General features: G+C 40.1%; 1 protein-coding gene and 1 long non-coding RNA gene across 12 annotated transcripts in view; one reads left to right on the forward strand and one right to left on the reverse strand.

Annotated features, from left to right (window-relative positions):
- On the reverse strand, positions 1-26457 carry LOC114007058 (uncharacterized). Of its 6 annotated transcripts, none has more exons than XR_003548717.1 (7): positions 26443-26457; positions 26048-26192; positions 21451-21572; positions 6380-6522; positions 5950-6036; positions 1430-1555; positions 1-339 (listed from the first exon to the last, which is right to left on the reverse strand). It is a non-coding gene; the product is annotated as an uncharacterized LOC114007058 (long non-coding RNA). The 6 variants fall into 6 exon arrangements; XR_003548720.1 differs by lacking the exons at positions 5950-6036; positions 26443-26457 and adding exons at positions 3349-3427; positions 26319-26433 and having other exon boundaries at positions 26048-26225; XR_003548715.1 differs by lacking the exon at positions 26443-26457 and adding an exon at positions 26319-26433 and having other exon boundaries at positions 26048-26225.
- EYA4 (EYA transcriptional coactivator and phosphatase 4) overlaps positions 26073-27168 on the forward strand; it is a 325860-nt gene continuing 324764 nt past the window's right edge. For all 6 annotated transcript variants that reach the window (XM_006144330.3, XM_006144324.3, XM_006144326.3 and 3 more), the window contains exon 1: positions 26073-26125. The gene's annotated coding sequence lies outside the window, so the exon portion shown is untranslated. The remainder of the gene's footprint in view (positions 26126-27168) is intronic.

Raw genomic sequence — 27168 nt, forward strand, 5'->3', positions numbered from 1 at the left:
TTTTAAAGTGGAAAGTTAACTGTAGGAAGGAGAAGGAAAGGAATCACAGTATCGAAAACCTATGAAGATGAAGCAACATTTTTGTTGAAAGACAAAAGTCAAGTCTTTGGTGCCAAGAAGAACAAATCACTCAGAGAAGGAAGACGTTGAATACGTCTAGTTAACTTGACTTTGCAGATCTTGGTTTGAAGCCATCTCTGCTATCCTTGACAGAAGGAAAGAAAGGAACTGGCTGATTGAAAACTACTATGGGAACTGTGGTCTTTATTGAAGTCCAAGAAAGTAACAGGTCCCAGAAAATGAGATGTAAACGAATGACTCTTGTACTGCCTATTCTCCCTGTAGAAATAGACAAAAAATAAACAGTGCTGGAGTTTCATTTCAGGGGCTCAATACTTGCATGGTCTTACTTTTAAACATGTAGGGAGAAGTAAACATTTTAAAATGGAATTAGAAACATATTCAATCGAATTTAAAGCCCAGGACTTTTTATATTATTTCATTTATTTCTCAATCCTCTGTCATACTTATGAACCCATCAGAGGAATCCCTGAAGAACATTTTCTATTTTTGTTACATGCCATTCTTTTTACTTAAAATTTTATAATTTACAGTTTAGTTATAATTTCAAATGTTTTGAGATATTTTTGTCTGGGATTGATTCTTACACTTTACACTTGCATAGTTTTGAAGAAAAGTACTTCATTGTGGCATATAAAAGAGATTCATCAAGTACTTTTAAATGAAAGAATGGAAGGAACCAGCAGTTAGCATAATGGCTATGTTGCTGGACTCCCACGTAGTTGACCACGGTTCACGTCCCGGACCCGGTGGCTTAAAACTCATGCCGGGCACATGTGCGTGCGTGTCCAAGATCCCGAGAGGAGAATGGAGAAGAAGGGATTGTGGCGTGACCATCCTCCCTGGGGGGTGATTTCTTGCTTTCTGTCTCTATGTCTCTCTCTGTCTGTCTGGCAAGCGCACGCGCCCTATAGCGAAAAAACCTCTCCAAAAAAAGGGAAAAAAAAAATGAAAGAATGGATAAGTATAGATTAAAAAAATAAAATTGCTGCAGGATAAATGTGCTCACCAGAGTCAGAGACAGAAAGAGAGGGAAAGTGAGAAAGCAGCCCCCTCGGGGAGGGTGGCCACACACTGCAATCCCTTCTCTTCCATTCTCCTTTCAGGATTTTGGGCATGTGTACACATACGCTTGGCATCTTTTTCAAGCTGTTGGGTCCAGGACTTGAACCATGCAGTCTGCCAGGTAGGATGCAGTCATCTTAACCTGCATGCCATCTGCTGGCCCCCAAATTGTTTTTATTTAACAAAATTTTATTATATCTTGAATAACATTAATTACAAAAGTCTCTGTATTTAGAATTGGAACTATATTGAACTGCATTGACTTTATGTGGACTAAACTTACATTGCCCTGTTAGTAATGCTTCACTGTCCAGAATCTCTACAGAATGTATGTTGTATATGGATTTAATCTTCTCCATTCTTGCTCTTTCTCTTAGCAAGTTGTTAATGAAAAACAAAGGATGCTATACTGTAAAAAAAAAAATAGAAAACAAGGAGAGACATGTGCTGTTCTAAATTATTAGAGCTAAATTAAATCCTATGAAATTTGGAATGACATCAGATTCATGTGTTAGTAGGCCTAGCTTTGAGTAAATTGTGAAATAAAAGTTTATTTTTAGGTCCTATCCTCCAGGTTTCCATTTTAGATCCTAGCATCTCTTTCTCTCTTCCATTATCTGCTTGCATCTGCACTGATGCAGCCCCTTTAAGAGCTCTACACACTGCCTTCTAGATGCATCTGCACCCAAAATAGCTCTACCTTGGCCTCATTACTCTCTGCTCAGAACCCTTTTAGATTTTCTGCCATCTCCCTATCCATATCAAAACTTCTTGTACTGAGATTCATCATGTCACATCTCCAGTATCTGTTCTCCAAGGGAATTGTTAACTTATTTGACAAACTCATTCTCATGGATATAAAAGGCAGATTAACGTATTTTTGGAAGAAATCTGTTCTTACCCTGTTTTAAAAAAATAATTTAATTGAAGAATAACAGAATTCAGGAAAAGTACAATTTTGTTCAACTTGGTAAAGGTGAACGCACACAAAATCAACACCCAGATCAAGACACAGAATGTTATCAGTAGCCCAAAAGCCCCTTTCCAGGTGCTATTCCTGTAAGAGTATGTACCATTCTAACTTCCAAGAGCACAAGTATTTTCCATTTTTGTGCTTTACCTGAATAGGCTCATACTGTTAATATGTCTCCTTTTATAATATGTCTGGCTTCCTTCACTTTAATATTATGCTATGAGATTGCTCTATACTTTTGTACGTGCTTGTGAATCATTCTCATTGTTGTGTTTGTAGTATTCCATTGTGTGAATATGCTACAATTTATTTCTTCATTCTGTGGTCAACTGGCCTTTAAGTAGTTTCTGGTTTGAGGGTTTTGTGAACAGTGCTGTGAATATTCTTTACATATTTTTGGTTGTTTATTTATTTATTTATTTATTTTTGGTGAACAAAACTTTGCCTTTCTGGTGGACACGTTCCTAGAGTGGAATTGCCAAATCATAGGGTACCTATAATATTCAGCTTTTGTGGAGACTCAAAACAAGTCTTCCAAACTGGTTAACCAACATATACTCCTTGTAGCAGGGTGTTAGCAATCCAGTTTTTCCAAATTCTTTCTAACACTTGGTATTATCTGCCTTTTCTTTTTTATTAATTTTGTCTCTATATAATGTCTCACCAAAATTTTTATTTGCCGATCGCTAGTTTGCTAATGATAATGAAATTGAGCATCTTTTCCTGTTTATTAGTTTTCTATAAACTTCCTTTTGTGAAATGCCTATCGAAGACTTTTGTACTTTCCTGCATTTGTCTTTTTCTATCTGATTTCTACATATAATTATATTTGAGAAAGAAGTTCTAGTCAGGAGCACATGATTAGGTAAGCAAGATGTATAAACCCTGGAAAAGGTATCTAGTTATGGTGGTATTTCTCTTTTCTTTTCTTTCCTTCTTTTTTTTTCCCCCCTTAATTTGTTAGAGACCGCATACACTCGCCACAGAGAGGCAGAGGTGGGAGACAGTGAGAAAGCACACCCCCTTCCCCCCCACTGGGAGATGGCCATGCTGCAATCTCCTCTCCTCCATTTCTACTTTCAGGATTTGGGGCACACATACACAGGGTGTCTTTCATGCTGCCAGGTCAGCACTCGAATTGTGCAGTCAGGCATGTGGGATCCTGCCACCTTAACCACTATGCCACCAGCTGGCCTAGTATGGTGTTGTTTCTACTTCTAGGTACTTACCTCTGTGTCAGATCTACAGTGTCTTTTAGGTAACACAGGAACACAGCACTTGCTTTCAGCCAGTGTGTGGGGACTTCAACTAGTTCATAGTAAATGCATATAATGAAAAAGCTATGCATTAATTTCCTTTTTTTTGGCACCAAAATAAACTCATACTTTAATTCCACTTTCCAGGAGCTTTATGAAGTTTTCTGCTATACCCTTTGAGCCACCAATATTTTACCATCCAAGTTATACATTTATGATATTTTTATTTAAGTTGGGGCTGAGAAAAATCTGGTTAGAATTCAAGGTTCTGCTGAGTTGACATCAAATATCAAAACCAAAGTGGGGGGAAAAAACTGCAGAGAGCTAGAACAAGTGAGGATAGAGTGGAATAAACATCCAGCCTGAGCTGTCATGTCTCTGGGCCGCAGATGCCACTATGGTAATGTTATCCTACTTGAGTGGTCACAGTAACCGAAAGCACAGCCTTACTGAAGGCACCCAGAGGAATGCCCGCAGTATCTGAATCAGCCTGAGGAATTTTCCCACCAGTGCTTCTCCTAAAGGAAGGCAATGCAGGAAATAACAATAACACCGAATTACTAAGTGTAGTCACATGTATTTTCCATTTTTCTAATATTTCTTACTTAGTAACAGGCCTACTATACATTTCTAGGTTGGTAACCACACTTTAATTCAATTCATTTATTGATTAGATTGCTTGGAAAGGTGCTGCATGAATAGTGATTAGCAAGAATTTTGTTTCATCCTCTTGCAATTTAACCTCAGACCCTAAGTCTATAAGCCTATGTATTTTAACATGGTCCCATAAACTCCACAGCAAATAATTATCTTTGGTTTTGGTTTTCATCTGTTTGTTTTCTTTTCTCTAGTGGTATCAGCTAGCTAATATACTACCATAGTGAGCCATCTTCCAGAGTTACTTCATAGTCTATCTTCACAGTCTCATGAACCTGGATGTGAATCTCTCCTGGGCTTCCTACTGAGTAGACTGAACTTGATCTCCCTAAGTCTTGTTTTTCTAATCTGTAAAAATGACTAAATAGTAGTATCCACCAGTAGTATCCACGGTTAGTTCTATGGCCTGGTGGTTAAGGTGACAGATCACACATGACTAACCATACGGTTCAAGTCCTGGATCCAGCAGCTTGAGAAACATGCAGGGTAGGGCATGTGTGTATGTGTGCTCTAAATACCCAAAGGAGCAAGAGGTGGAGGAGAAGGGATTGTGGCATGTTCTCATCTCTCTCAGTATCTCTGTCTCTCTCTGGCAAGCTAAATAATAAAAGGAAAGCAGTATCTACCTGTTAGAGTTGTTAAGATTAAAGGAGATTATCCACATGTGTGTAGAGTAAGCATAAAATACAATTGCTGCATACAAGACTACAACTTTACTACATACAAGTTCAACATGTAACAGTTGTGGAACTTTTCTAGTACTTTGAGTTTTCTACAATAAAAAATTAAGAACAGTAACTTTTCATCTCTACAACAGATTTAGAGAAATTAATAAGTTGACCTGTGTTCATCAAGGTTTCTAAGAGAGCAAAGGAAAAAAAAATAGAACAAGCAAACAAATCAGATATATATATATAAATATATATATATATATATATATAACACAAGTTCCCGGCTGGTATAAATGTAACCCAAATGCTTAAAGTACTCAGATAAAATAATCAGAAGTGTCATTTTACCAAAAACACCAAAGGTGTAAAGTGAAGCACGAAATAGACTGTAAATATAACAGGACTGGCACTGAGTAAATATGTATTTTGTTATTTCCTTTTTGTTCACTTCTTTCTCCTAGGGTCGTAGGATTTCCTACTGATTCTTTCTGGTTCCCATTTATCTTCACCGGGACACTTAGCCTACCCAAGCCACTGGAGCACTGTATCTTCCCTATCTCATATCAAAACATCTTCAACATGTGATACTGTATACATTTTTCTCTCTTCTTTTAATTGCTAGGGGGCAAACGTGTTGTGGGGGAAACACCCCCAAATGGAGTGTACTCAGGCAACAATCCCTTCTTCCTTATATCTCCATCCTTTCTGTATTCTGGACACCATACACATGCACCCACTTGGTTTTTCAAGCCCCTGACCAGACTCAAACCAAGGTTGGCCTGGTGGGATCCAATTTCCTTAACCACTAGGTTACAAGGTCAGCCTATGATACATTCTTAAAGTACAGCCCACTTTTCTATTACAACGGAGAAAGAAAAGTCCCACTACACTAGCTTTAAAGGGTTATAGGACTACCTGTGCAAAGATAAGTTGGTGTAAACAGGCAAATCTTATTTAACTCAAATGACTGAATTATTAAGGGGGTGTTGAGAGTCCTTCATAAAGCTATGGGTGAGAAATTTTGAGAAAAAATTAGTTACTTTAAGAACTTTGAGGGAAAATGAGTTATGTTAAGTCAAATTCAATTTGTCAGTGACTATGCAGTCCTAGAGCAAATCCCAGTCCTGATAAAAACTCATGTACTTGTGTACACACACATGCACACACACTGCATGTTTGTGTGGGTTTCATTGAACTACCCAATGCTTTTTAATTAAGTGTAATTATGTCTATCAATATGAGTCACCTCTCACTCTCCCCCCCATCACTTGCTAGTTGTTACAGGACACCATCTGATCAACAGCCATATTCACACACCCATGATAAGCTGGACCTGAAAAGTAATTAAACTGGATTAGCAGAGGTCCTCTCTGAGGCTAAATTAGCAGCCAGATCTGTGCACACAGTTGCTCCCTGACCCTCAGTTACTCTTCACAGAAAACCTGAAGAAATCTGAGTAGAGCAGTCCTTATGCTATTGGTTTAATTTACTTACCATTTATAGACCTGGCCTCAGTTGGGAAGCAGATTTATTTGGTCACTGAGAAATGCATCCAACCCAGGTACATATTAGGCAACAATTCAATGCTTATTGATTAACTGGCAAACAAGCAACTTTTAAAAAGGTGGAATCGAGGTGGAAAAGAAGGCAGAATTAATACTAATGCTGAAACATACCTTTGAGATAAATTCCTGAGCTGGATCCCCTTCTGCATATCAGGAAAGTGAACACTGGCAGGTTAAGTGACAACAAATGGTGACAGAAGTGGGCCTTATACCAGGGCTCTGGATCTTTAGCATAGTGCTTCTTCATTACAATTCTTTGTCCATGTACCAAAGAGAAAATACAAGGGATATAACACAGAGTTTGAAGCTGAAGCTGCCAGTGTCATCACCAATTATTATAAAGAGCTGCATAGCCCTCTGATAGTGTATTCCTTAAAATATAGCTCACTCTTCTGACTCTGAGGCTGGATAATGTTTATTATAGTCTCTACTCTTACAGAGTTTTCACTTGTATGCCTCATCTTCATTATATCTAATTCTAAAAAGAATCACACATCCATTTATTTTTTTAACTGGGCTATAAGTTGATAGAGAGATAAACCTAAAGCGGTCATCAGTATTCCTCTGATTCCTAGTTGTCATCCCCAGAGTCACCCTGCTATATGTATACCAGTAGCAGTTCAACGAATAAAATATATGGAACAAAAGTTTCTCCATAATTCAAGTAAAGAATAGAAGAGGCTATTTAATGGTATTAGAGAAAATGCCAAGAGTGAGCAAACTGAGAGAATAAAGCATGATGCAATTTAGGCTCTTGTTAATGCAAGGTTAGTCAAAACTGAAATAGTAGTTGGACGAGGGTTGGGGAACCTGGGAGCATGGTTAAATGACTTTGAACAAAATGATGAAGTCTAACAATTTAAATATTATATACTATTTCTTCTTTTGTATAAGCTACTTTTTTGCAAAGTATCAATTCACTGTGTGATGTCATTATACAGCTCTGCTGGCTCCAGTCTGTTCACTTGTTTCAACCTATGGACTTGAATATAGTACTTTTCATCTTGATTCAAGGGGGTTAAAATCTGCTATAAATCACTATTCAATTAAATACTGATTTATGTAAATCTTAAAGTAGGGCACAGAAATGAGGCATTTCAGTGACTGACAGAAAATAGTCTTGTCCTCTTACTCCGTTCAGAGAGTAAAGGAGCTACTACTACTCCACTGCCTGTATAAACTAGACAACTTAAAGGGTGAGGAGGCATCAGTCTTGTATTCTCCAGGGAGGCTCACATTTTTCAGTGAACATACCAGTGACAGCCACAGTCAGGCACAGATGGAACTCCCAACCGTGTGCTCCCTGATACACAACTAACATACCATCTCCCCTTGCCCTCTGTATCCTATCTTTCTTACAACTTCGAAAAATGACTATTTCCAACCTAGGAAATGAAATGGAAAGAGTTAACATGGGCTGTATCCAAATAAGAGCAACTCAAAGCATGGAAATTATGGGTTTGGGAAAGAATGTTTTCTTGGTTTATTTGATTAACACTTTGCCACTGAGAAAAATTTTCCTTTGAGGTTTCTTATTCTGGATAGTTTTTAATGTAATTGGTTTAAATGATACTTTGCTTAAATATATCTTAAAAAGAAATCTGTCACTAACTATAAAATTTTCATGTTCAGTTCAATTGACTTCAAAGTGTTCCAAAATGCTTATTCCCAAGTGACACCTATCAGTATCCAGCTGTGTGCTGATGGAGACTGACATATGAAACCAACAATTAAAGTTACCCAATGCCAGGACTCTTTAAAGACTAAAGGGCTTTACAGTACCTACCAAAGTGGCTCATAACCAAATCGTACTGTTATTGCTTCTTCAAGTGTGCTAGGAGGATTAATTTCTTGACACTCATGTAATGTTCAGGAATAATAATTTTTAGAGCCAAAAGGTCTTTTTGTTTTCCCTTAACTAAACCAACACATTCAAAATAGTCGAGTTTAATGAAAAATGTAAAGTATCATTAAGGTTTGAATATTTGTGTGCAGGCAGAGAGGTCTATTCAGTTTCTTAAGCTATAGAGATTTCAAAAACTAGAGGAATATCACTGACACACATTTTCAAAATGACATGCAGTCCTACTGTCTTAGTTCATTTTCTGCTGCTATAACAGAATATCATAGACTGGGTAGTTTCAAATGAGCAGAAATTTGATTCGTGGTTCTTGAGACCGGGAAGGCCATGAGTATAGCACTAGAATTTCGCAAAGCTTTTCTTGCTAAGTCAGCCAATAGCAGAGGAGCCAGAGAAAGGGGACCAAATTTATCATTTTATCAGGAGCCCCTTCTTGTGATAAGGAACTATCTTCTATTAATAAATAACAGCTCTGCCTTCATGAGTTAATCATCTCTTAAAGGTTCTACCTCTATTGCAATGACAATTAGATTTCAACACTAAGTTTTGGGGCAGAGGCGTTCAAACCACGGCACCTAAAAGTACCAAATTCTTTGAAGTACTGAGCTGAGTAATCCCTTATCATTTTACTTAGAAAAAATTGCTAATCACCATTACTTTAATAGAATGCTGATGACTTTAAAATAGAAGAATTGATATTTAGTGATTTAAGAGATCTAAGTGAAATACAGATTTAAAAAACCAAAGAGGGACCAGCAGTTAGCATAACGGCTATGTCGCTGAACTTCCATGTAGCTGACCATGGTTCGAGTCCCGGACCCTGTGGCTTCAACTCATGCTGGGTGCATGTGCGTGCGTGCCCAGGATCCCGAGAGGAGAATGGAGGAGAAGGGATTACGGCGTGGCCACCCTCTGCCCCAGGGGGTGATTTTTTGCTTTCTATCTCTCTGTCTCTCTCTGTCTTTCTGGTGAGTGCATACACCCTATAGCAAAAGCCTCTCCAAAAAACAAAAACAAAACCCAAAATCATGAAGGCACAATATTGTCCTTTGTGTTTGAATGAAGATGGCACCAAGGTGCAATTTGCAGGCTCCATACCCATCAGTAAGTTAAAGCAGGAGTTAATCTAGTTAGTTACTCATGGTATACAGAGCAGAGATGGCCGCAGAAGCTGACTGATTCATATAAGCACAAACTTCAAAGTCATAATGAAATGAAAAGGAACTAAGGCAAGTTTTTATTTGTTTTGAAACATAACCCTAAATGAGGCATTGTTTGCAGATTGAACTAAATGCATAAACAATGCTACGTGGGTTTAATTTGTGAAATGAATGTGAGCCTAGATGAGCTGTGATGTTTGCTATTTGGAAAAAGATAATTGCTTTTAATTTTACATATTCATCTGAGGATTAACACAAGTATAAAATAAGAAAGAACCAAAAACTGCTTCAAGTTAAATATTTTTGTTCACAATAACTATAATTATAGCACAAAAAGTGATTATTTTAAAAGTTATATATCATAAACTATGAATCTTTATGACAAAATGCCAAATGAAAATAATTTAAAATATGACCTGCTCTGGTGGTACAGTGGTAATTCTTTATGATGCTGAAAGCCACATGGGAAGGTCCTAGGTTTGCACTCTGAGATCTCCCTGTCCATGTTGGGACATGGTCCTGGCTGGCCAAGGCTGGGAGTGGAGCATGGCATGAAGACCCTGATAGGTGACCTCTCTTTATCTGTTTTTCTCATTGAAGAAATAGGTAAACTTTAAAGTATGTGTATATATATATATATATATTTAAAGAATTACTTTATTACTTTATTTATTTATTTAAATTTGAGCAAGTGAGAGAGAGAGAGTGAAAAAAGTGGGAAAGCAAGCTGCCAGGTCCAGTACTTGAACCACACAGTCGGTCATGTGGGAGTCCAGCACCCTTAACCACCATGCCATTTGCTGGCCCCTAAAATATATTTTGAAATGCTCTATTATTAAAAATACAAATAAAATGCTTTCAGTGGTTAGCAATGGGCTTTACTGCTTGTACAATTGTGTTCCAGACTGTGAGTCCAGTCGCTGTGACCTGTATGTGCATCGAGCTTTGTTTGGAGTTTGATAGCTTTTTAAGTATCATGGTGATATGTTTGATACTTATTGGCATTGTTTAGAGAAAAGTTATTGAACACAACTTTTATGAAACAGTTGTCGTATTATCAAATAAGTATGTTAGATTTTTGTTTTGATACTAAAATTAGAGCTGTAAATTCAAGTCTCTTTTACTCTAAAAATACTTTATATAAATTTTAAGCTAAAAACCAGTGTTATATACACATATACTACTTAAGGTTTATTTTTACTTGCCAGTTACAACTTGCTGCTGAATTGACAGTCAACTTCTTTATGTGTTTTTAGTAAAGAGGGTAGGTCAAGTTCTTTTGATTGCTGAAATATGATAACCATGATAAGTGACTCTTTCGTTCCATCTTTCTAATAATATTTTGAATTATATACACCATGGAACCTATGTTAAAATTATCTTATAGATTTCTGATTTTAACTAGGAAAGATAAGGTATAACAAAGCATTCATCTGAAAAAATACAAAACCATAGTAAAAAAGAGGAACTTACCAATTTTATTATTTCTCAATTAGTTGCATGCTTTAGTAAAAACATTAAATTTTGAGTGTTCCTCTTAAAATTTTGTAATTCATGGTGCCAGCAGGTAGTGGTGTGGTGCATTGTACTGCCTCCTGGTCGACCATGATTTGCGCCTCAGACCTGGAGGCTTGGAAAACACACTGGATCATGTGTGTACCCAAAATCCCAAGGGGAGAAGGAAGAGAAGGGATTGTGGCACTACCATCCCCCTTGGGGGTGATTTCTCACTTTCCTTTTCTGTCTCTCTCTCTCTCTGATAAGCACTTGCACCCTATGACAAAAACCTTAGAAATAAATATATACACATATATATAGTTTAGAGGCACACTATCACACATATGTGCTTAGTGATTTCAACCAGTGTGAGAAAAATTGAGAGATCTTTAGTCTACTTCCATTTCTCCAAGTAGTGAACAAGCAACTTAACTTCTTTACAGATTTCTGTCTGGAGACTAGAAAGTCTGGGCCAGATTACAATCAAACCTACTTATGGCTTTATAAAATTTGGGACTCTATGCCAATGATTATATTACTATTCTTGAAAAAAGAAGATAAATAAATTATTTGGAACTTTGTGGTGAGTTCTTGACAAAGGTGGAGTAAGCAAGTTACAGGAAAAGTGAAATAATTTTTTTAATAGAAATAAATGATATAGCTAAAAAATAAAATAAAATAAATGCAAGTTCCTGAAACCATAGTGCTGGATATGCTTTGATGACCTTTGCCCTATTCTTGTTACATAACCATTCAAAATAGTGTGACCGCTTTTCAAAGCTATTTATTTACAGGCAGTTTATATGGATATGATAAGACTAGAAAACAAATTAGAAGCATATGAGAAAGAAGAAAGGCAGTATGGGGCCTTAGGTAGCGAAGGGACAGGCTCCCACAGAAAGACTAAAGTACAGCAGCCTGCACCTTTGTTACATGCCGGTCCCAAATGTGGTTCTAAACATCTTAGTTTAAGTCAAAAGGAGAAAACTGAATATTGATACAACTTTCAGTGCCTTCAAGTGTAAGTAGTCTACAATTCTGATGATGCTTAGATTTCTTCATCTTTACAAAAATGATAGTGTGTGACGCAATGAGCTGATTTTCAAAAGCAATCTGTAAAAATAGACCCTTTTCCCTGAGCTGTTCTTACTGGTGGGATTTCCTGTGGATTTGTTCTCCCTCTCTTTTTCTCTCTCTTTTATGTAGCTATACCAATCAATATAAAGGTATGTTTCAATGCATCTTAAGCAATATAAGGGATTTGGTATATGAATTAAAGAATTTTAATGAATTTAATTAACACAATTTTTTAAAAAGGTTTTTGCCATAGGATGCATATGCTTGCTAGAAAGAGACAGAGAGAGTCAGAGAAAGCGAAAGTGAGAAGTTAACTCCGAGACTGGATGGCCACACTGCAATCCCTTCTCCTGAGCTCTCCTCTCAGGATTTTGGGCACACATACACAGGCACGTGCTTTCTAGGCCACTGGGTCTGGAACTCAAACTGCAGTTGGCATGTGGGAACCCAGAGCCTTAACCAGCATGCCACCTGCTGGCCCCCTGATTTAACACATTTTTTAATAGAGCACCTACTGTAAAATTTTACAATAAGCACCACATAGGATTCAGAGTGTAGTAAACTGTAGCCTGCCCTTAATATGCTATTACTAATCATCACACTAGGTGGACTATGATCCATTTCCAGAACACATACAACTACAGAGGGTGTTCATAATAAAAACCAAGGCCCACCCCTGGTTGGTGGCTGAGAATGAAGGAGACAGCATAGGAAAGACAGAATGGGGCCAGAGATTGGAGCCTCCAGTAAGTGGACATACTTTTTAACATCCCCTCAAAAATAAATGAATAAGATGAACAGAAGTAAGCTGAAAAATAAGTAATCCGGAGAATTGAGGAATAGCATTAAAAATGGGAAAACCTCAGGACCAGCAGTTAGCAAAATGGCTATGTCGCTGGACTCTCACATAGTCGAATGTGGTTGGAGTCCCAGACCTGGTGGCTTAAACTCACGCCAGGCACGTGTGCGTGCATGCCCAAGATCCCGAGAGGAGAATGGAGGAGAAGGGATTGTGGCGTGGTCATCTTCCCTGGGGGGCGATTTCTTGCTTTCTGTCTCTCTGTGTCTCTCTGGTGAGCACACATACCCTATGGCAAAAACCTCTGAAAAAAAAAAAAAAAAAAAGAAATGGGAAAATCTGTGTCAGCCTGGCAGTGTGTAAGGCGGCTGGATCCCACATGGCTGACTGCACAGTTTAGCTCCTGGAGTCAGAGGCTTGGAAAATATACTGGGTGCATGTGTGAGTGCCCAAAAGTCCAAGAGGAGAATGGAGGAGAAAGAACTGCAGCATGGCCATTTCCCTGAGAGTGATTTCTGACTTTCCCTCTCTCTCTCCAGCAAGTGCTTATGCACTATAGAACAAATTATTTTACTATTTAAGCCATCTGTGTGAGAGTACTTAAGGCCCAGATAAAGTAAATGTTTAAGTAAAATACAGCCGAGTGGATCAAGTAAAATAATTGCAGAAGTGGAAAGTACAGGACCCAGCAATTGATTGGCTATAAAAGCAAGAACTTATTCCCACTGATAGGTGGCTGGGAAGGCAGAGGTGCCCATTAATTGATAAAGAGACATAGAGAGAAAAATATCTTGTTTTGAGAAGGGTGGAAACAACCACTACTATTTCTGTTGTATTGAATTACACTTATTCCTGGGCCACAAATACTCTTCATGGTAGCCAGGTCCAAATGATATAGCCTTCATTCCTTTGGTTGGAAGCAAACTCTCTCAGCTCTGAACGAAAATAGCATGTTTGTCAATGTTTCTCTTAAGGAGCTCAACACTTTCTCTCTCATGTGGTAACTATTTTTAAATGCCCTATTTTCTACTCTAGACTGAAAGTTTCTGGAGGACAAGGACTGTGCCTGGTTCATTTCTATACTTTTTACCTAAGCAGGCTGAGAAGAATGCCAAGAAACATCTGCATTTCAGTAGCCAGAGAAGGTTCTGGGGAAGAAGGATGTAGTCATAGAGTGGCATTGACTCAGTGGAGTTGACTGAGCAGACCTGCCATAGTCAAGGAAAGGAAATTCCAGCATGGGCCTCTCAGCAGAGCCATTCACTGACAAAACATCTTGCCAGTAAGTCTTGCCAGTAAAAGAAGAGGGTTTTAGGAACTACATATCCTGAATCCCAGGATGAAAGCAAGTCCAGCTCCTCTGGACTCTAGATTACTGTCCTGAATCGCTTCTGTCCTGGCAGTTGCAAGTTTTTGGCAATGGGGCCAATTTGGGTAGGTAGAGGGAGTCAAACTCTAAATGTTTCTAGACTTCTTTTTTACCTTTTTCATTCATAATTAAAATAGCCTCATTGACTCCGGGCTAGACACAGGATATATTTTTGTAACTTAGATCACCTGCTTATTTGAAGGTTAATGAGAAGTATGTGACAGCATTTTAACCACTCAAATACTCAGCTCAGGTTTCAGCTCACATGCGTATATACTACTTTAGAGATCAAAGGGCTTTTCTTTTTCATATAGACTATCTCATTAAATTTCAAAATAAAATTTTGTGGGATCATCCTCTTGTTAAATGGGGTAAGCATGGCTCACTTTAAGACAAGGTCAACTTCACAGGGGAACTGTAGCTGGAATCAATTCACTTAGTTCAATACAGTAATGAGTGCTTATCACATCCCCAGCACTCAGTGAGCCACTGCAAATTGAGATATAAAGACAACCCAAATCCTCCCCATCCTTCCCAACCCAGTTCTCCCACTCCTGTGGATGTAGTTTCTTGTTTCAGTGAGTTTTCCTCAAACTACCTTTCTAAGTCATGTGTCCCAATCTCTGTTTTTTGAATTTATAGGCATCTTTTGAAATTACATCATGGAGCAGCCCAGCTGGTTAGAGTGGTGGTTACTGCAGCTGTCTCACAAGGCCAACTATGGTTCAAGTTCCAGATCCAGCTGCTTGAGAAATACAACAAGTGCATGTATGTGTGGGCCCAAAATCCAGAGAGGAAAGTGGAGGAGAAGGGATTGCAGCAAGACAATCCTCCTGGAGAGTACATTCTCACTTTTTTTTCTCTCTTTCTCTGTCTCTCTCTGGTGAGCACACACACACATATTAAAGAGAAAAAGAAAAAGAAAAAGAAAAAGAAAAAGAAAAAGAAAAAGAAAAAGAAAAAGAAAAAGAAAAAGATTCTATCATGAAGCTGGAAAAGCTAATCAGGGATCCCGAATTATATGGCACAGGCATTACACCTTCTGTCTGCTAATGTGGAAAGAGAAGAATACAAGAGAAGCCAGGTTGGGCTTAGAGGATATATTTAATTGCCAACAGGCTACATGAGTTGGCATTCCCTCATGCAAAATTAAACAACAGGTACAGCAGTAATATGGGCCACTCCGTGAGGCTGACCCACATGGGAAGGGTCTGGGTTTGTATCTGGAAACCTCTCTGAGTACACTGAGCATGTGTTTGTCCATGATCTGGGGCTGGCTGAAGCTGGGGTTAAATTCTGATGTCCAGACCATATTGAGGGTGATGTATCTCTCTTATGCATATAGGTGCTAATGGGATAAATAATTAAATAAAACTTTTTAAAAATTTTGTTGTTCTAGCTAGGGCTCATGGCCTAATGGTTAAGAGAGTCAGATCTCACATGACTGGCATCTTGAAAAACATGCAAGCCATGTGTGCCACAAATCCTGAGAGGATGGGAAATACAGGAGAAGAAATCATGGTATGCCCTACTGGGGGATGCTTTATGCCATCTCTGTCTCTTTGTCTCTCTCTGGTGAGCCCACATGTTCTTTGGCAAAAAGGAATAAAAATTAACACACACACACACATTTCATGTTTCTCTATGAAACAGAGTATTTGCTGCCTTATTGCAATTGGGCTATACACTGGGGTATTGGGACGTCTTTCATTTCAGCATTTATTCTTCTTTAGTAAATATTTATTCTTCTTTATTAATATTCAGAATCTATCAGCTACAAACTCTGTACATGAGAGGGCAGGAAAGATGCAGGCTCTGGTTTGCCACATCTGCTCGGAGCAGTTGTCAGAGCTGAGTTAAGGCATTTGCACTTTATTAAATAGGCATTTGGAACTGGAGATTTTTTTAACTGAGAGAATAACTGTACTATAGAGAAAAGAAGACCTCACATTTCTTTCTAATGAATTGGCAGAGAAGAGTCTAGACATGGCAATGCCAATTATGACAGAAGCATATGCAGAACCTGCCCTTGGGAGTCAGCGATGAGAAAGAAATGGAAGGATAGATGAGAACATATTGCCAACCCGAAATAGCTTTGTCCTGTTGCCTTTCCATACATGAAAAGTAAGAGCAATGCTGAACAATAAATTCAAAGAGGTGAGCCTCGATGAAGGTGGTGCTACTAACACAAGCCAAGAAGAGGAGTTGGTCGTAAGGACAGAGAGGATGGGGAGTATGTTCTGTGTGTTCCAACAGGACCTGCAGGGAAGACACACAGGATTTGGGAAAGGATTAATGCCCTTAATTCATCCATTTAGGTGTGAAAGAGTCTGTGTAGCTGAACGAAACTGTGGAAAGGGAAAGTATAGTGAAGAAAGGGAAAAGAACCTGTGTCTGGTACTATTTTTGAATGTCATTAAGAGGAAAGAGAAGGCTCTGGAGGATTTTGGATAGCAGCAAAGGATAAAAACAAAACTATACTTACTAGATGTCAAGGATAATGAGAATATGAAATATAGATTAGGAGAATACTGATTATCTTTTCTTTTCTTTCTTTCTTCCTTCCTTCCTTCCTTTCTTCCCTTTCTTTCTTCTCTGCTAGAGGGCAGTGGTGCATACTAGGGGGGAAGAGAGAGAAAGCACCCCTTCTCCATGTGGCCTGGTCATGCTGTAGTTTCCTTTCCGCCATTCCTCCTTCCTGTCAGGATTTTAGGCACATGCTTACACATACCTGGTGTGTCCTTCAGGTGCCTCTGTGGCCAGGATTAGAACCATGACAGGCCACGTAGAATCTTACTCCCTTCACACAATGCTTAACCCCTGTGCTACATAGCTGGCTACTGAGCACAGATGGGAGAAGAGATGGGAGTAGAAGTCAGATTTCCGGAATTAAGGAGAGTCAAGAAGCAGATACACTAAGTGCGGACATTTCTTTTTTCCAAGAAGATGGATGGTGAATGAAGAAATCGGATGAATAAGAAAAGTCATTTTCCTATAAGGTGTGTGGGAGATGGTGGTACTGAGAAGATATGCTTAACATTGAAAAAATTCATACAAAACTTATTTTTAAATGCTTAGACTACTGAATACAGTAGTATAGTATAGACATTATAAAGGTTTCACCAGTCTTGCAATGCTATTGTGATATTTTTATTCAGAAGTATTCAATGTAATTAGCCTTCCTTAGAGATTTTATACAATTAATATTAATATAGTTAACCATGACAATTGCATTACTTTAAAACTGTCAAATTGGAGCCAACAGATGACAAAGTGGTTATGTTGCTGGACTCCCACATGGCTGACCACAATTCGAGTCCCAGACCCAGTGACTTGAAACTCATGCCAGGCTCATGTGTGTATATACCCAAGGTCCCAGGAGGGGAACGGACGAGAAGAAATTGTGGTATGGCCATTCACCTAGGAGGGCGATTTCTTACTTTCTCTCCCACTGTCTCTGTCTCTCTGATGAGTGCACATGCCTTAAGGCAAAAAGTTCTATAAATAAATAAATAAATAAATAAATAAATAAATAAATAAATCTTTCAAATCAATTTATTTCTCCTCCATAAAGTTAAATTCCTCCTTCCACCAATCATTAACTTGTATAGTAGAGACTTTTAGGTTATAATCAGACATTTTTCATAAGCAGAAAAATATCATGAGGAAATGATTAAAAAAATAACTAGAGAGCCAACAGATGGCATGGTGATTAAGGCACTGGAGTCCCACATGGTCAACCACAGTTCAAGTCCCAGGCCTGGTGGATAGAAAATCATGTTTGGCATGTGTGTGTGTGTGTGTGTGTGTGTGTGTGTGTGTGTTTGTGTGTGTGTGCGTGCCTAAAATCCCAAGAGGAGAATTGAGGAGAAGAGACTATGAATGGCCATTACTGGGGTTGGGGTGGGGTGTAATTAATTTCTCACTTTCTCTCTCTCTCTCTGTTTCTCTTTGGCAAGCACATGCGCCCTATTGTAAAAACCTAAAAAAAAAAAAATTAATTGAATCTTCCTATTTTGAAATGCAGATGAAAATAAGCCAACAAAGTCAAAGGGTCAACAAAATGATATTGTTTATATATTGACTATTATTACCATTTTATTTTATTTTATTTTATTTTGGAGAGGTTTTTGCTGTAGAGCACGTGTGCTCGCCAAAAAGACAGGAAGAGACAGAGAGACAGAAAGTGAGAAATCACCTCCAGGGGGGATGACCACACCGTAATCCCTTCTCTTCCATTCTACTCTTGGGATCTTGGGCACAAACACACACACCCCAGCGTGAGTTTAAGCCATGGGGTCCGGGACTCGAACCACAGTCAACTACATGGGTGTCCAGCGACATAGCCATTATGCCAACTGTTGGTTCCTTGATTATTATTATCATTTAAAACTGTGCATTGGAAGGACTTGAGAAATCAGGAATGGCATAGTATGCCAAGGAAAATATTTTGCAAAGTGAAAATAGAGAAAAATAATCACGTGGTTTGTTAGACTATAAAATTAGCATGAATTGGTGGGAATTTGCAAAGAAGTCAAAACAATACCACACTAGAAAAAAAGTAGGACTAATTCTACTATGCTAAGGAGACCACACCTGGAATAATGCATTCATTGTAGGAGACCTCTAGCAAAAAAGAACATCTAGGAAATTGGAAATTGTTTGGAGACAAGCAATAAGAATGATTAAAAGCTTGAAGAGACTGAACTATATAGCAAGATTAAAAGCCACTTATTTGTGGCTAACAGATGACTAAAAGTGGGCATGATATCTGTTTATAAACATCTGAAGGTTGGGTGTAAACATGGAAGATAGAATAGAATGTATACTATGGCACCAAAAAGATTTATCTTGAGAAAAAAATTTTCTAGTGGGAATTTAAAAGTAAATATAATGAAGCTGTCTCCCAGAAAATGTGCATTTCCTTTTCTTCAGAGACCCTGCCAAGCATAAGGAAGTTTCGCAGATAGAGGAGTAGAAAAGAATGACCCTGAAGATCTGATTTCTTCTACAAACTATTAGAAACCCTTTTAAGCTTGATCTGTCCAGACAAAGTTGTCCAGAGTGTGTGTGTTTACAGATTTCAGAAAACCAGCAATACAGAAATTTAGATTCCCGGATAATCATATTTTATCCTTATTTGTTCCCATAGTCTGTCATTGTAGAGCAGATTAAAATAGTAGCCTTGGAACCAGTCAGGTGGTATGGTGGTTTAGGTGGCTGGATCTCACATGGCCAACTGTGTGGTTTGAGTCCTGAACCCAGTAGCCAAGAAAATGTGCCAAGTGCACATATGTGTGCATACCCAAAATCTTGAGAGAAGCATGGGGGAAAAGGGATTGTGATGTTACCATCTCCCCTGGGGGATAATTTTTCACACCTCCCCATCCCTCCCAATCTCTCTGACAAGCACACACATCCTATAGCAATAAATAAATAAGTAAATAAATAAATAAATAAATAAAAGTAAAACATGTGCTGTGGTTGAATATCTCCCCACCAGAACTCATACTGAAACATAATTGCCATTGTGACAGTATTAAGACGTGAGGCCTTTAAGAGCTGAGTAAGTCAGTCATGAGAACTCTGATGTCATGAATTGATTAATGACCTTATCTTGGGAAAGGGTTAGTTTTCTCAAGAATGGTATTGTTATAAAAAATGGCTCTCTCTTGCTCTCTGTGTCAAGCACTCGTTTCCATCTTCTGCCTTCTGCCATTAGACAAGGCCCTGGCCAGGTACTGGCACTATGTGCTTGGATTTTATATCCTCCCAAACTCTGAGAAATATTTTTTTTCTTTATAAATTATCCAGCTTGTGCTATTCTGTTACAGCAGCAGAAAATGAACTAAGACATCAGTGTTCAACCTTCTTTATCCTGAGGCTGGTCTTTAAAACTCCATTCTTCCAAAGCTCAAATGATTTGGCTTAGAATTTACTAAGAAACAATTAATGACTATTTTTAAAGAATCGTGTATACTTTCAGCTGGAGTTCAAAAGTACACCAAAAGGTGCTCAAAAGATTTATTTTTGGGATTATTTCTGCAAGCATCCAGTCCTTTGGTAAATACAATGTCTTATTCTATTTTTTTTTTAGCTTAAAATGTCTGTTCTTAACTAAAATGATGGTGTAGCTTTTCCCTTTAAGGTTGTTTCTAAGTAAAATTAAAATAAAAATTATGTTTTGGATTATGAGCTCCTAGAGTGCTTTGTTTGTTTAATTCGACTTACACAAAACTCAATGCCAAAACTGTGCCATGCACATTTGGAAAATAAACAAATAGTAAATGATAATTGTGGAGGCATTCTCACCCCAGAGGGGATGGTAGAGGGAACTGCTAATAAGTAAATCTTGTATTTCCACTGATTTTTTACTATAAAGTCACATATCCCCTCCCTCCACCACCACAACAAATGTCCTCCTCAAATTGAGGTGAGCACTCATGGACATTCTGATAGTCTGACTGAGGTCATGTAGAACTTGCCAGTGTTTCTGAATCATTTCCACAATTTGACAGCAGGATTCTGACTTCAGGATTTCTCATATATCTTTTCAGAATCTTTGTATTCTAATTTTATTTAAAATATTGGAGGGTGCGTGTACATACTAGTGACAGAGAGAGAAAAAGAGAGATGGGGGAAACACCCCCCAGAGGGGCTGGGTCATGCTGAAATCCTTTTTATTTCATACCTTCTTCCTGTCAAGATCTTGGGAACAAGTGCACATATGCCCAGCGTGTTTCTCAACCCTCCAAGGCTGGGATTCAAACCAAGATTGGACATGTGGAATCTGGTTTCCTCCGCATTGAGCTTAACCACTGTGCTATTTTCCTTATTTTTAAAAATGTTTGTTTTTCTTTTTCATGATAAATCACACACATGTGCTCTTTGATGGGAAAGAAAGAGACAGAGGGACAGAGAGAAACACCCTCCAGGGACCAGCAGTTAGCATAATGGCTATGTCGCTGAACTCCCACATAGTTGAAAGCAGTTTGAGTCCCGGACCCGGTGGCTTAAACTCACGCCAGGCGCATGTGCGTGCGTGCCCAAGATCCTGAGAGGAGAATGGAGGAGAAGGGATTGTAGTGTGGTCATCCCCCCGGGGAGGAGATTTCTTGCTTTCTGTCTCTCTCTCTCTCTCTGTCTGGCGAGCGCACGCACCCTATAGCAAAAACCTCTCAAAAAAACAAACAAACAAACAAAAAACAAAAAAAAACAACAAACCTCCACAGGATCCAGTCATGCCATGATCACCTCCCTCCACTCCTGAAGTCCTCCAACTCATTGGCTCTGAGTGCTCGTGCACAGGCCTGACATATTTCATGTCTACAGTGCTGGGAACCACCTTCTGAGCATTGCATCACTGCATCACCAGCGCTCTCTAGAGCAGGCCCCTTTCAGGCTCTTTGAGGGTCTTACATTGTTCTACTTTTCCTCTGTTCTTCATTGTCTTGTAGAACTTTGTTGTAGTACCAGGCTGGGCCAACAGATGCTGCCATTTCATGATGTTAAAAGCTGGAAAGCTTTTTCAGTGATTAAAGCTAAAATGAAGAAGAGGGTGGTAAGAGAAATGGGGAGGATAATGAGTAACTTACACAATCGTTCAAGACAGAAATTTGTTTTATTTATTGTATACTAATAAGTTATTTGCAATTTACCACAAGTAAGGTAGTAAAAAAACCCTTCAAGTTCAGTCCCAACTTCAGAGACTTTATATGTTGGGAAAAAGATCACTAAGCATGAAATTTAAAAAGCAATTCCTAAAAGTAACCTGAATTCAACATTTGACTAAATTCCAAAAAGAAAGGGCTTGAAAATATATTTTTTAGAACCTACAAGACATATGGAGTATAATTCGTTTTATTTTTAATTTGTCAGAGCACTTGCACTGACCAGAAAGAGACAGACAGAGAAAGAGAAAGCATCCTTCCCACATGGTGTGTGGTCATTCAGCAATCTCTTTTCCATTTCTTTACAGGATTTCAGACACATTCATGCACCCAGCATGTTTTACAGGATGTAGGGGTCAGGATTTAAACCACGATCTGCCATGTGGGATCCAGCTCCCTTATCCAGTAGGGCCATGGACTGGTCTATAGAATGCAATTCTTTAAACCAATGTTTTTCAAACTGATGTGTGAGAAAATTGTAGATGGTACAGGGGGAATAACTTTTTTAAAATAAAGATTTAATTAATTGACTAATTAATTATATTATTTTTATTTGGACCAGAGAGAGACAGAGAAAGAGAGGAAGAGAAAGTGAGAAAGCAAGTCCTTCCTTGGATCTGAGACTTGAACTGTGGTCTGCCATGTGGTAGTCCAGCACCTTAACCACACTACCTGCTAGTCCCCAGGAGAAATAGCTTTTATTTCCACACTGTAGATTCATTTCCAAGATCATCTTCATGGCAAGTTACACTGGTTTTCTATTTATGGTGACAATAAAAAGTAAATTTATCTTTATTAGATAAATTCACTTTAATAAAAGCAGATTATTTAAAGGTACATATGAAATCAACAGTATTAAAGGTGTCATGGCAATAACTGTCAAAGTGCTATTTAATAGAAATACTAGAAATAATGTCTGCTTTAAAGGAACAATACATCTTTGCCTATATAGCCTTAAAATTAATTTTTTATTATGTTCAACTTATTTCAAAATTGGACTGAAAATATGAAATTTTGTTTCACTCCTAGTGTATCTATGTGATATGTATATATACCAGTGTGTGTATACATACAGAATTATATGTATATATGTGTGTATATGTGCATATGCACATGTGTATGTATATACACACATATATTTCAGACAGTTATTAGAAAATAATAAGAAGTTGAGAGCAAGTGGCAAGTGGTGTGGTAGTGAAAGGTGCTGCGTTCTCACATGGCTGACCTGCAGTTCAAGTCCCGAATCTGGTGGCTTGCTTTCTTGCTTTCCCTTTCTATCTCTTTGTCTCACTCTGGTCAAATTAAAAAATAAGAACAACAAATGGAATAAAATAAATAAATAAATAATTCCTTAGAAACAGAAGTTGAGGGACCAGCAGTTAGCGTAACGGCTATGGCGCTGGACTCCCATGTAGTTGACCACGGGCTGAGTCCCGGACCTGGTGGCTTAAAACTCACGCCGGGCGCGTGTGCGTGCATGCCCAAGATCCCGAGAGGGGAATGGAGGAGAAGGGATTGCTGCGTGGCCATCCCCCTTGGGGGGTGATTTCTTGCTTTCTGTCTCTCTCTTGTCTGTCTGGCGAGCGCATGCGCCCTATAGCAAAAACCTCTTCAAAAAAAAAAGAAAGAAAGAAAAGAAAAGAAACAGAAGTTGAATAATACTGTTGTATAATTCTGGATTTTATTGATAACTTAGGTAAATACATTCTTATAGATGTATAAATCACTATGTGGTAGCAAAATAATCACTAAAAACTTGATCAAAGAAGGTCTCAAAGAAATATGCCCAAAAAACTGTATGTTAACAACATGCATTAAAATATGAACTTTTCTTTTATTCAAATTATGCATCTCCTTACCTTTATTTAGAGGTAAAACTAACACACAATGTTTTCTACCAAAAAGAAATTCAAAAATTTGTGACTTTGTGAGGAGGGTATTCATTTCAGCCTTGCAGATAATTCTTACATGACATCTGCTATAGCCACAGAACATTTTTAGATCTTGAATGATTCACAAAACATTTAACTTGCAGATTTGGCCTATAACATATACACTGTATTGAAACAAATTACTATTCTGACGTCTGCCACCGAAAATGTTGTCACAGTGACTAAGGGTGGACTTTCAGATTATGTAGAGACTGGTTTGAATCTCAGGTCTGCTTTGTACTAGCAAGTTGCTGAAAATTCTGGGCTTTTAGTTTTCTCACATGTAAAATGGGGAAAGTAAGACCTGCAAAATTAATTAAACCTGCCCATTGATATTTTTCTCTTAAATGGGTATTAACTGGCATTCCTCTTCAGGTCAGAGTGTGCTCTAGACCACACTCCAAATCCTTTTTGTGCCAAACTCTTTCTACTGTGGCCAGAACTTTTTCTATCCTCCAGAACCAGAAAAGGAAACATTATGCCTGGCAATGCCTACACCTTCCAAAATAAATCTGCGGAAAGGAACACCCAGTAAGTGATGAGAGCAGCAATGAGTACCTTTATCAGTTGAAATTTACAACCCTACCTTTTCCATTGCTTCTTAATCATTGTAGATAATGCTCCACTTGCTAAGCAAATTCACTGTAACCTCAAGTATTTGGTATTGGTTTTGCTTTTGAACTTGACAAAACTTGTCAGTTACGTAAAACCAACCTGAAGCAGAGGATGAAATCTTTTTTTGAACTATTTTATTCAGAATATAAATTGTAATTGTTGGTGATATATTAAAATTCCATTTTCTTTTAATGGGAATAATTTCTGTGGGTTCATTTGTAATTTCTTAGGCCACATCTAAGGCAATGTAAGGTTGTCTGTTGAATCATAGGCTTTGTGGTTAGGGACCACTGGGTTTGTCTTCAGGAAAGTTATTCAGGTTTCTTTGAGCTTCGGTTTCCTCATCTTTTATATGGGCTTCATAATAACCACCATGGAGTTGTCACGAAAATTAAATGGAAGCACACGTGTACCATAAGTGACCAATACAGTGACTGACAGTAAATTATCAATAAATTATGTTATTAATGATATGAAAATTAGAGAAGATGCTACTGAAACAGACGATAGCTTTTAGAAAAGTGATTAAATAAATGCAACATTCATGGACTGCTTATTCTGCCTGCTTTGCGGTAGCCTTTAGATGTGGTAGCCACGGGGGTGTATGAAGAATGTTAAAATCTTAGGTAGGTGCAGAATGCACGCGCACATGCAGACATGAAATGTCATTTCAGCAATGTGCCTGGGGAAGCTCTGACGCTGCCTTGGAAGTCAGTCGTGGCTGTATGACCTTTGGGCGTCTGGGAGGGATGCCTATACCTGCATCCAGCGCTGGAAGTGGCCCAGGCCCTTCCCAGCACAGCCTATCTCTGTCTGCTTACTCCTTCATAGAGCTCATCTTCGCAGAAAAGGGTATTTCTTCCCCGTCACAGAAAACGCCCCAATCTGGTGTGGGTTGGTTTTTATTGTGCGTTGTTGCTCGTAGAAGTTCCTTCTATCTGCTCCCTCCGGGTAAGTGGCAGGGAGTCCCGCAGGGGGCCTGCAGTGGGCGACGCCAGGGAACGGGCTAGCTGAAGAGTTCCAAGCAGCCCTGGGGGCTGTCCCGCACAAGCAGGTGGGGACACACAGTGGTTCTGCCATCAGGAGGGGCTCGCGGCCGCGCTACCGCCCCTCAGCCTGGAGATTGCACAGGCCGACTCCAGCCCGAGCGGGGGCGTCTAGGGGCAGCGCGGAGGGCGCAGAGATTACCACGGCGCCATCCGGGACGCCCAGGGCCGAGGCTCCGGGAAGCCCCCAAGCGAGACTGCAGACGATGACGACAAGCAGTCGTCCGAGGTGGAATAAAAAGAAATTGGGCCACAACGGGCCGCCGCTCCCCGCACCCCAGTGGCCTGGTCAGAGGTCCCTAGCGGCCTCCGGAGTCCGCGGTCGCCGGCGGCGACGTCCACCCCACCCCCTCCTGCCCCCTCCTCCTCGGCGCGCAAGTGCGAGGCTGCCCGCCGCGCGGCGCACGCTCCCGCCGCTGCCGGCTTACTTCCATCCAGTCCACGTGAAGTTGTCGCTCCCCCAGAGAGGGGCAGAGAGCGTCGGGAAACGCTGGGAGGGACGGCTGCGGGGCCGGCGCGCGCTCCGGGTTTCTTTTCTTCACCTCCCCCCACCCGGCCCCCTGTCGTCAGCCCGGAGTTTTGGCTCCTCTCCTTTCCTCCTCCCCCTCGGAGCCGGCTTCTCCCCCCGCCCCGTTTCTCCCCGCCTTGTGTACGCTATTTGTTAGGGGGTGGCCGAAGGGGATGTCCTGTTTTCACCAGAGGCACAGCGTGAAGGGGAAACTTCGACACTGGAAGGAACGAGAATAAATACCTAAAAAGAGACGCACGGATCCGCAGTTGGAGTCTACATTTGAACTTCGGGATCCCGAGGCGATCTGGGCGACAGGAGGTGAGTTGCCTCCTTCTTCTCACTTCTTCCCAGTAGCCCGCGTTTCGGGGGAGCCCCCAGACTCTCCCTGAGAAAGTGCTTGTGTCAGGGGCGCGGATAGCTGCGGACAGAGGACGCGCACCAGGACGGAGTCCCCCAGTGCCCTCGGAGGCGGGGTGGCCCACGTCCGAGGACCCTGACCTCTCGGACTTACACCGTGCGCTTTGACCCGGAGGAGGACCCTTGCCCCAGGGGTTACCCCGACGCCGACCGTCGCTCCCCGAGCAGGCGCGAGAAGGGGTTTAGCCAGCCTTTAGTGTCGGGCGCGCCGCTCCTACCTGCACCTCGCCCCGCCTCGCGAAGGCGCGCGCACCAGGGTCTCCCCGGCATCCCTCCTGTGGCATTTATTACGTGGTGGTGACCCTCTAGATGGCCCAGGCGCACGGACGCTGGCCCAGAGTCCCCTGGAGGGCCCCTGGCGCCTGGGTTTTCGCGATGCAGAGAGCGTGTGTGCGTTCAGTGCTTGGGCTCTAACCTCCAGGCACCAAGCGGCCTTTTAAACGGCGGCGGTCCCACTTTAATAGTTTTAATGTGGCGTGGACCGGGTATCTCCTGCAGTTTGCCAGGGTCCGTGAAATTAGAGGCGCCTTGTCAGAGTAGTCAGGTTCCTTGGCTCGAGGCGCGGATGCCACGGAGGGATTATAACTTCTCTGAACGGAGAGACCTGGCTAGGGAGAGCAGATTTTTTTCTCTCGTTTTGAAGCTTGCTGGGTCTGGGGAGACTGTGAGACTTGAACCGGTTCTCTTTTGGAGTATGGTGAAACGGAATTTGGATTAGCCCTTGAATGTGCCGCTTTTATTCTGCGCCACAGGGCAACCCAAACTTTCGTTCGGTAACATTTTAAAGATTGTTCTTTGTAGACAACTTTCAGAACAGCTCAGAGCGGTTAGGGAGTTTCTAGTCTGAGTCGCCAGCAGAGAGGTGGCGAAACTAGAGAGAGCCCATTTAAATTTTTGCCAGCCGTTTATGAGTTGGGGTGTCAATGTTACTCTTTTCCTCCAAC

The sequence above is a fragment of the Tupaia chinensis genome, unplaced genomic scaffold, assembly GCF_000334495.1.
Source record: "Tupaia chinensis unplaced genomic scaffold, TupChi_1.0 Scaffold000117_2, whole genome shotgun sequence".
Classification (NCBI taxonomy): Eukaryota; Metazoa; Chordata; class Mammalia; order Scandentia; family Tupaiidae; genus Tupaia; species Tupaia belangeri.